Source organism: Pagrus pagrus, assembly GCF_965226575.1.
Source record: "Pagrus pagrus genome assembly, chromosome: 15".
Lineage (NCBI taxonomy): Eukaryota > Metazoa > Chordata > Actinopteri > Spariformes > Sparidae > Pagrus > Pagrus pagrus.
The window spans coordinates 15,106,462-15,116,727 of record NC_140199.1 but is presented as its reverse complement, the minus strand read 5'-3'; the positions used below and the strand labels follow the sequence as shown (position 1 = coordinate 15,116,727).

General features: G+C 42.3%; 1 protein-coding gene across 1 annotated transcript in view; it reads left to right on the top strand.

The window, feature by feature from the left end:
• Positions 1-211: 211 nt before the first annotated feature.
• Positions 212-10,266, top strand: part of hs3st1l1 (heparan sulfate (glucosamine) 3-O-sulfotransferase 1-like1) — a 31,719-nt gene continuing 21,664 nt past the window's right edge. Inside the window, exon 1 of the mRNA XM_084374742.1 lies at positions 212-598. The gene's annotated coding sequence lies outside the window, so the exon portion shown is untranslated. The remainder of the gene's footprint in view (positions 599-10,266) is intronic.

Genomic DNA, 10,266 nt, shown 5'->3' with positions numbered 1-10,266 from the left:
ACAGTTACCACCTGACCACAGATACACATTCAGTGCACAGGTATGGAAACACAAGCATCAATCCACCATCCATAGATACAGGTATAAGTGAGCTGGCAGCAGCTGATCAGCTGCGGCTCGCTGTGTGAAGGTGTGGGCTGCAGCTCCGCCCGGCTGGGACGCAGAGTGTGAGTGAGGAGAGCACCTTGCCCTGATCATCTGACGGCAGACGGCTCCTCCCCGCTCCCTCCAGTCTGCTACGCACAGCGGCGGCTCGGCTCGGGCACAACTCTGCCCGCCTTTCTACACACAGGCTCGTCTGCGTGAGCCGGAGCCGGAGTCGAGTTCTCCACTTTGAATAAACGAGGACTCCGTCCCCCTCCTCCACCTCCTCACCCCTCCGCCCGGTGTCTGCTTTCAAATGAATCAGTGATGAGAGTGGCCGAGAGCGAGGACGGACGCTTTTCTTCTGTGTGGACCGGCACAAAAGTGCGCTCCGTGGTTCAGCATCATCACCACCACCGCCACCATCACCATCATCACCATCCTCATCCTCCGCTCCTGAGATCAACCCGGACCCAAGAGGCGCGCTGAGATCCTCACCGAAGCCCCCTGCGAGGTAACCAGATTTTCTCTCAAGATCTCCTCTACTTTATCTGTGCGTGTGTTGGCGTGTGTGTGTGTGTGTGTGTGTGTGTGTCTGCAGCTCACACACACTTGGATCCCCAGCGTCTGACAAAAGGATGTTTTATGCTTTTGAATTCACGGGCGATTAATTTATCAATTATTAAGCTAGAATAAATCCAGCATGGCCTCGCAGCAAAGCTGAATCTCTGACATTTTGAAACGTGATCAGTCATTCATGTGAACTGAGCGCCTTGTCTTCTCCCGGCAGTTCACGTTTAAATCCTCAGTAATAGAGTATTGATCAGGCTAATTAAAAAGCTACATCCAATAAATTAGCTTTATAAGCTCCCAGGGGAACAGTGTTTAGTAGGTCCTGTGGGCTGTGCCACATAAAAAATCAACTTTGCATCAACACTTTGAATAGCATTAAAAGTTTTTTTCTGAAATGTATTAAAGGTGCAATACGTAGGAAATCGGGGCAGAAGGAAGTGTGCCTTACCGTGAGCTAAAGGCAACTCGGCTCGCCTTCGTTCTGTAAAAGAGAGTATCTTGAATTCAGAAGGTGTGTGCTTGTATTTCTCTGTTTGAAAACAAAATAGGTATATGATTATTTACTTTCTTGACATGTCGTGGGTTTAATTTATTTGCTGATGGGAAAAAAAAGCTAAGCGCGATTGTGGATCTTAGCAAACTTGCCGAACACTATCGGACTATCGCCTAGACCGCCACAGGTCAGTTTGTTTATTCAGTTTATTCAGTCATGAAATTTAGAGACCTTTCTCTTGTGAATACCATTTCTTCTCCAAAACTACATACTGCACCTTTAAACAGACAGCTCCTATAAGCTCTACTTTTATTGCTGAAGACCGGTGGATCAAAAACTGTAAGTGCATCACACTGCACCTTGATGTTTAAGTCGAAGGGCAACCACGTGGAACAAACCTCCACTTTCCTCCTGTTCTTGCTGATGTGTAGCCTCGATGTAGCAGCGTCACATCTCCTGTATCTGGTATCAGACTGACCCGGTGAAATTCCAGTAGCCGTGTATCAACGTCACGGGATGCAAATTGCCACAGACTGTGCAATTCACCTTTAATTACGAGCATGTGGGTGTTGCCGTATGTGAGCCGGTGCTTCTAGCTGCAGGATTTCTCAAAGGCATAACGCGGCTGTTTGACTGGAGTAAGTTCTCTGATGAAATTCAAATGAAACACGCTTGTTTTCAGCAGCAGCAGCAGCAGCAGCCCCGTTAATGCTCTCACAATTACTGTACGGACGTAGACGGCTCATTACACTGTGAGGTGGTGTGTAGTGCACGCTGTAGGCCGGGCTGTACGTTTATTTGAGTGAATACCTTTATTTTTTCGCTCATTAGATAGATTGAAAAAACTAAAAATGAAAGATCTGTGTTAAACATATGAATAAAACCCTGAATCGGTCGGTCTGACAACAAAGGTCAAAAGGTCAATGTGAAAGAGGGGTCGTCCTCGTTATTTTCACACCCGACTAATCGACGTGAACGGGGCGTTTATCTGAAGCTAAACTAGGACACGTTTAGCTGCAAACGAATGTGTGAGTAAAGGTGAAGTTGGATGGGAGGCAGCGGGCTGGATGTTATGTGGGATTTTCCCCGACAGTAAGTGTTTACGAGTCTTGGTTGTAAAGACGATGGTGGTCCAGGGAGGTGTTATGATTTCTAAATCCCCGAAGAGAAGTCAAGGTGTCTCAGTGATGTAGGACTGGACAAATACGCCGGCTCGGTGGATGTTACACCGTGATGTCGGGAGGGTTTTCATGTGGGAAGGATAGAGAGAGCAGGAGGGGGAGGAGGGGAGAGAAAGTGTTTCTTGTGTACAATTTCCTGTTATTAGGTTCTGTTTGATGGAGTTGGCTCCACGCCAGCAACACAAAAGTGCAATTTCTTTTCCTCACGTTTTCCTAATCAAAAGCAAGAGAGAATCACGAGAGAATGGGATTAATAATTGATGAGGTAATGTTTGGTGAATTAAAAGATGAAAACTATTAGCCGAAGCGTACTGGGATATTTGTTAAAAATGCAAATGAACAGCATAGCTTTTCTGTTTCTGTGCTGGGCGGGTTGGTGTGCGTCTCTGTCAGGAGATAAGAGAGCTTTCATGAAAGAACCAGAGCTTTCTGCTGTAAAATGCGATCGATGCAATCTCAAGGCCTTCATTTGTGTATTAAAGTGCAACTGGAATTGAAATTCATTTTTGCAAAGATATTAGAATCCTTGGTGTTTGTTTTGACTTGTGGGCTTATTTGGTAAAAACATTTATTCGTGTAAAGAAATTCATTGATTTATTTTTTTTAACTTAAATTTTTCTGCAGTGGCCCTACAGTTTTGCACTTGCTTTGGTGAAACATTTGCATGTGGGCTGGCGAGCCCCGGGGTCAAAGTGTCTAAATCCCTGCAAAAGAAAAGGTAGCGACTGCTAGCTTGTTCACGTCCGTACCCCGTCAGCCTGTAGGTTGCTGTTTCCTGTACTGACGGCCATTTTAAAAATGCTAACGCGCTGCTAGGAAGAATACAGATCTGGTGAGTCAGTCTAAACAGCTGGGGACTGACGTGGTTAACCATATGTTTCTCACAACAACAGAAAAAACAGCTTCTGCTAGCTAGCTTAATTCTAGAGGTGTGAATCTTGACGAGCCTCACGATTTGATCATAATTCACCCTTCAACATGGCTCATGTCTGCACGCACCTCTCTGAGTGTCTGTTCAATTCTTGGCTGATTAGCCAGGCTCACTGTATTCTTTATGCTTGCAGTTGGCTACCATGGTTCCTAATTGTTGTGAGGCAGATTATATCCACGGCGCATGCTTTGTTGAAATCGGGCTTTCCAGTAAGTTCAGAAAATGTAGCCAGATGTTCACTTTCAAAACACTGGGCGCATTTTTTTAATGTTATAAAAGTAATGTTGGCCTAAATTTCACTCACAGTTAAATGCCTGAGCGCAACGATGCAACTTAACTTTGTAACTTCATTGTTCAGCCGAGGCCAGAAAACCCATTTTGTGTTGGCTACAAACTCCTGACCACGCTCTGTCTGTGCATCGATCGAACCAAGACATTTCCACACTTCTACTTTATTCCTTTTGTGTACTGTGTAATGAGTGTCCTTTTTTGGACAGTATTATCCAAAAAAGGTGTTGTCCCATTGTGCAACAAAACAGCAAGTTGTGCTGTGGGGCTGGTCAACAGGGCTTCAAAATAACATCTAGATATTCAAAGATTAGATCTGAATACATGAAAAATATCTTTATATTTTGAAATCTCCTCAAAACCACTGAATAATGTAACTGGCTGACTGTCCCTGTCATAACATTTTTGATCAAATATGTTGAATATTACAACCATATTAATGACTATTGGTACTTTCACAAATATTGACACAATTATATTTTTACAGTCTGATAAGTAAAGTCCCTTTACTGTAACGCAGCCTTTAAAAGACAACACTCATGCTGTATCACTGTATCATGATATCCAAAATGTAAGAGGATATGTAGTCTCATATCACATGAGTGATATAATATGGATATAGTATCATTATAGTTTATAAGAGTTCAAATTTCAGTTCAACTTTAGTAAATATTGTCTTGTTATACTGAGCAGGACTGCAGACTATGGGACAGTGTAAAGGGGTGGCTTCCTCTTGTTGCCATAGCGACTGGGTTCATAAGCACCAGGTATCATTATTTCCCAGGCAGCCAGTTAAATAGAAGTTGTCAGCTGTCATGTGTCTGATGGTTGACTTTGATCCGAGCTAATGATCGCTGTGTTCGTCTCGGAGCTGCAGGACCTTTCATTATGCTGTTGAGCTGAATATGTGTGCGATTTCAAAAGTGAGCCGCTTGACCTCGGGGATGCTCAATACGGCCGGCTTCATGATTTTTGGATCTTAACACCGCTGTGATTCGGTTACCCGAGTACGATCACTCATCCAGCATTGTGATGGTAATGTCATACGGAGGCTAATGTTTGTGTGTGCCTGTAGAGTTGGCTGGATCTCCTGTCTGCCTCTCCCGTGGACTGATTACTGATCAGACTAGCATTTCATATCAGCCTTGCGGGGGGAAATTAGAGGATTAGCAACAACTTCATGCTTATTCCCCCTACGTATCTTCCAGGCCTCCAAATCCTGTGGAAGCTATTGTTATTTTAAGTAGCTTGGCAATTGAGCGTGGAAGCAAGCTCTAATTCTCCCAAGTCTTGGGAGATGTGGAGCGGCAGAAAGCTAACGTTTCGGAGCAACCTCCCCTGCTATTCATGTTCTTTCATGATGTGAAAGTGAGCAACTGAAAGAGGGCCGTGGAGCTGGCTGCCAGGACCTCTTCACTCCAGTCCTTGGTTCATACATAATAGATAAGTCACTGTAACTTACAGTACAGGGGCATAACTAGGCTAATGCCCAAATTTGCATATTTCTGCTGAATTCCATAATTCATGAGTGTGCAGCAGGCAGCCATCCACGGTGCAAAGAGCCACCTTGGTCCATACGCCTTATCTCAGGGGTTGATACCCAGCGTGTGCACCAGCAGCACAGTACTGAAAAAAGCAGCATCGATGCTGTCAGTGCCAGACGCTGGGGAGCTGCGTCTTCGTCATCAAAAAGCCTCAGAGTCTGAACTCAGCCTTTGGGAAAGCCTTATTAAAGGAGCACAGTATCTCACAGTCAGAATTAGACAACAAGCCCCTTCCTGCTTAATTTACTGCCATTCTGAAATAATAGAACGGGGTGGGACAGGGTGAGGGAGGAGACAGCGGAGGGCAATGACATCTCGTGAACACATTTCACGGGCCACGTTTTCATCAAGGGGTTCAAGAAAGCCTGACGCCGCCATCATCCCCGGCTGTTATGAAGTAGATTCATCATTCCGCTTGATGACGAGCTGAGTTATTTATTCATTACCTTTGTTCTCTGCCTCAGATGAGTAGGCACATGTCAGCCACATCTCTCATTATTGGTGATTGTGTGTCATACATCCCTATTTTTTCCCCTATCACACCCATGTCTTGTCATATTTGTCAGATTAATGGTATCTGTCGCTTTGGAGAGATCACGACCCCGTCGTGTGGAGTGGGATTTGTTTTGATTCAGATGCTCTGCTCCTCCATATGTATCCATTTATTTTGTGTGGGTGTGAACGGTTTTGTGAGGCAGAGGAAGGGAAAGGAACAGATAGTGTGAAGAGATTTACTCCGGTTCCTGCGTGTGAAATATGTTCCTCATCTGTCTGGTAGCCTGAGAGCAGATTATTTAAGCCACATTTTAATGAAATGATTTCACTGGAACAAGGCCTTTTCCCATTAACGTGGAGATTTTAAAGATTATCATGGGTGAAGAGGGACATCATTTTAAGGCAGATTTATGAGTGTTTTGCATATTGAAAGGGGTCCGATCAACCTCTGGGTCCTCATTTAAAAAAGATCAAGTGTTTGTCAGTCATTTGGTAGGACAATGTTAATTCAGCCTTACTCGGTGCAGCAGCTGAGGCCGTTTTCCTCTTTTGTCTGCCTCCCCTTCGCTTTACACGTCACCGGTGGTAGTTTTAAAGGCGCAGATGAATACTCATGAGAACAAAATGTCAAGCAATGGTCGGTCCTCCTGGCTCGCGCTCTTGCCACCACCAGAAGCAACGTTTGACATTTGTTCTAAAGGCGAAGATCTGGGTTTGTCTAAATATGAAATTTGATCTTTAGAGACATTGATTTAGGTTTATTGTGCGAAGGTCAGACACCTAACAAAGGCAGCGCAGACAATCTGTGCTTTGATTTCCAAGTTAAGCACACAGGAGATGAAAGTAGCCACCTCCTGGTGTCCTTCAGACACAAACCTTTTCTGCTTGTTCAGCTTTAAACAGAACTTAGATATTTTTGAAGTGATAACCAAGTGTCCAACAGGTGTTTCAGTGCTTCCTATTGTATTTTTTTTCAGCCGTGGTGTGCATGTATGTCCGTGAACATGCAATACTGGCACATGTTCACACACGCTAGAACAGCTAAATATGTTTTTTCCTTGGTTTGTGGACAACCTGGGTGTTCATATTTGGAGGTCTCCCCCCAAGGAAGTTTTACATTATCCAATAAAAAATATGCAATTGGACATCATTGTGGACCAGTATTCCTACCGTATCTGTGTGCAAGAAGTTCGAAAAGGTAGAGCAGATAACAAACTGCAACCGTCAGATTGAGTCATGTGGTTAGTTTTGATGCTGTCCTTGATTTCACATTCATCCATTCAGCTGTGGTGTGGTCCAAAACGGCTTGAGTGCTGCGCCCAATGTGGAGAAAACCCTGAACTGTCACTTCTTCAACTCCTTAATAGCTCCACTGGTGAATTGATAAATGTTACGAGGTTCAGCTGTGTTTCTGCCAACTGTCCAAATGTGAGAAAGGCAGTTTGGAAGCTGACCGAGGAGCAACGAGAATAATCTTTTGGAAACTCCAAACCAAGACGGTGCCATAGCCACAGCTAGCTAACATTAATAATAATAATCACCATCAACCTTATTGAAACGCTGGTTTGCAAACTGAAGTTCTGATCCCTCAGCGGGTCTATTTACCTTTAACTTTACATAGCAGCCAAAAGCAGTGTTAGTAGCTGTTAAGCTTCGAGTCCTCATCAGATAAAAGACCACATGAACCTACCATGAAAGCAGCTCAGGTTGTTTTGATATGAGGATGTGCTGTCCAGTACGTAGTCTGAAGCACAGGGAGAGATGTTAGCTGGTGCTCACCTCCGTCATTTTTCCAGCAGTGAAACAATGCACGAGGGCTGAACAGTTCATCGCTTTTGAAATCCAATTATGGCAGAGTGCAATATCCAAATCGCTGGAGATACAGGTTTTTTTTTATAAGGGTAAAATGTGTCACAACCTACCACTAAAAATGAAGCATTGTGGTGCTACAGAGATGCCCCGGCCCACAAATCTTATTCTCCCTAAGGGAACATGCTTTTTTGGAACAAACCTCAGACAAATTCCCATCATCGTTTTCCAGAGAAAATGAAATGAAAAAAGCTACACTTCCAAAATGTCAAAAATAATTACATTATGATTATTTTTTTGAATGTCATTCAGCCTTACAATCGAGGCTTTTCTTGGTCCGTAGCTTACATTTGTAGGCTGAGGAAAGGGAGCTAGCCAACCGTGTGGTGTGCTCACATAGTTTGGGAGTGAAAATCATTACAAGCCCGTTGATATTAATGATTGCTTGAAACTTAAGCAGTTAAACACTGTGCTATACAGGGAGATATAATGTTAACACTAAGTATTCAACGAGGACACATAGATGGATAAAGACTAGGCAGAGTAACACCCAGAGAAAGCTATCTGACCAGTGTTAACGACGTCCCGGTCATGCTTACTGACGAAGCCGTCTCTCGAGGCTGTGCAGGGAGCTGTCCGTGGTGCTGAATGAGACTGTTCATCTTGGTTTCTGGAGAGGAGGATGCCCAGACGAGGATCTCTTTTTTTTTTTTTTTTCATCTCAAAGGGGAATACCGCTTATCTGGAACTTGAAATTGAACTTTAAAATATGCTATTCCTCTGCCTTGGATTTTCTACTTTTTGGCTTGAAGGCACGGGGTTGGCACAAAGTGTTGTTACTGAACTATATATATGTTAAAAGTCTGATCTAAAAATAGTCAACATTACAACAGCACTCAGGAGCTTACATCAAGGAAACCACATTTCACATAAACACCGCTGCTTCCTGTTACAAAGAGGATACTGCTGCTTATCACCTTTTCCCTGCTCCCGGGTGTCACATTACTGAAGAGAATAAAAAGGGTGAAGAACAGTGACCCATTGTACTGTTTTAGTGCCCATATTAACTATTCATATTCAGAGTTACACAGAGTGAACGGATACAGAGTACAATGTAATGCTACAATCCTGTAGTTTAAACCTCACCTTTGTAAAATTTGACCTTGTGTTAACTGAACTATAAGCTCACTGTCATGGCTTCAGTTACTATGTGCCTGTTTCCAATATTTCCCCACAACATTTGTACGTGGAGGAGAAAAATACTTGAAAATAATATAATGGAAAAACATTGGTGATTATTCATTGAGTCAATCAACCAACAATTAATCAGCAACTATTTTGATAATTAATTAATCTTTCAAGTATTTTTTTCAAGCAACGATGCCAAACAAATACTGCTTTTCTTCTTCTTGATTGTAAGGTTGTTGTTTTTGTTATATGTGACTGTAAATTAAATATTTGGGGGTTTTGGACAAAACAAGAAATCTTATGGCCACATGTGGATCAAATGATGAATCAGTTCATCTGGAAAGATTAATTGATGACAACCATTGACGTTTTAGTGCTTTTACAGTCATATTGATTATAACATTTTTATGTAAACAAATAATTTAAAAATAATAATAATACATCTACAGAGCAGAATAAAAGTCCCTTTTCCTTAAAATATTATTATGACTGTGAAATAATAATTTGTCAGGACCAAAATGATTGTTAAGTTTAACTCAGTGTAAGAACAGTTGGTCAGAGCTTCTACTAAGGTTTGTCAGCCAGTAATATAACGCTGTTGCTATCACGTGGTATCTGTGTTTCATCAGCGATCAGGGGTCTGATTTATATAGTATGTACCCAGCATACTATACTGCCCTAAAGTTAGCTAGCATTAGCAACGTTAGCCAGTGCAACAATCTCGCAACCACTTCGCAGATGATTTGAACAACAGCGGTGTTGTGACGTGAATGCAGTGGAAGGAGTGAGATGGAACTACATTAAGTGGCTGAATGTTACACCTTTTACTGTATTGTGATATAATATATTGAAAGGTGTTTTGTCCACATCATTTGTGTGGGTGAAGAACCAAGACATCTCAAGCAAAAATGCCAAATGTTCACTGAACCCAGCTTCTTAAATGTCAGCATTTTCTTGTCTCCTTAGCTTTCTAAGGTAGTTATTGTAACATGACAGAGTTTTGGATGGCTGAACGAACAAAACAAGCTACTTGAATAAGTCTGCTCAGGCTCTAGGCAGTTTTGATTGACATTTGGCACTGTAATTCCTGTAGTTTTATAGAAAAAAAGAAATAAGTTTAGCCCTGTGAACTACCATAAAAGCTTCCACTCAGATCAATTTAAAGCAGAAACAGAAACAGACAGGATCTCCAGCCATCCTTCGTTTTCCCGGGACATCTCGTGCCTGTTGGCAAACAAAATTGCGCAGTGAAACTGAGGTTTACAGGTAACCGATAAACCTCGCTTTGAGAGATTGTTCTTCGAGTTTCTGACATTACATAGAATAAAGTATACATGGTTATCTGGGAAATTAACCAGTAGATGAATTGAGCAATTAAAAAAAGCTATTAGGTGCTATTGAATTTTGCTTCCTTCTCAGTGTCACAGATTTTTAAAGACTGATTGAATGATTTGAGTGTTTTGTTTGTTTTGACTTGGTTGTTTCTGCTTGTGCACCGTTATGGTTTTTGTAGTCTGTTCTGTATAAGTAACAGAAGTGTTGATGGCAGTTTGTAGTCTCATTATCTGGGGATATAAAGATATAATCAGCATTGATCTGTTAATGAAGCTCACTCGGATATTGTAGACGTTCAGATGAGCTTTCTCATGATTCATTTCAGATTTGTTTTTTTTACCCATT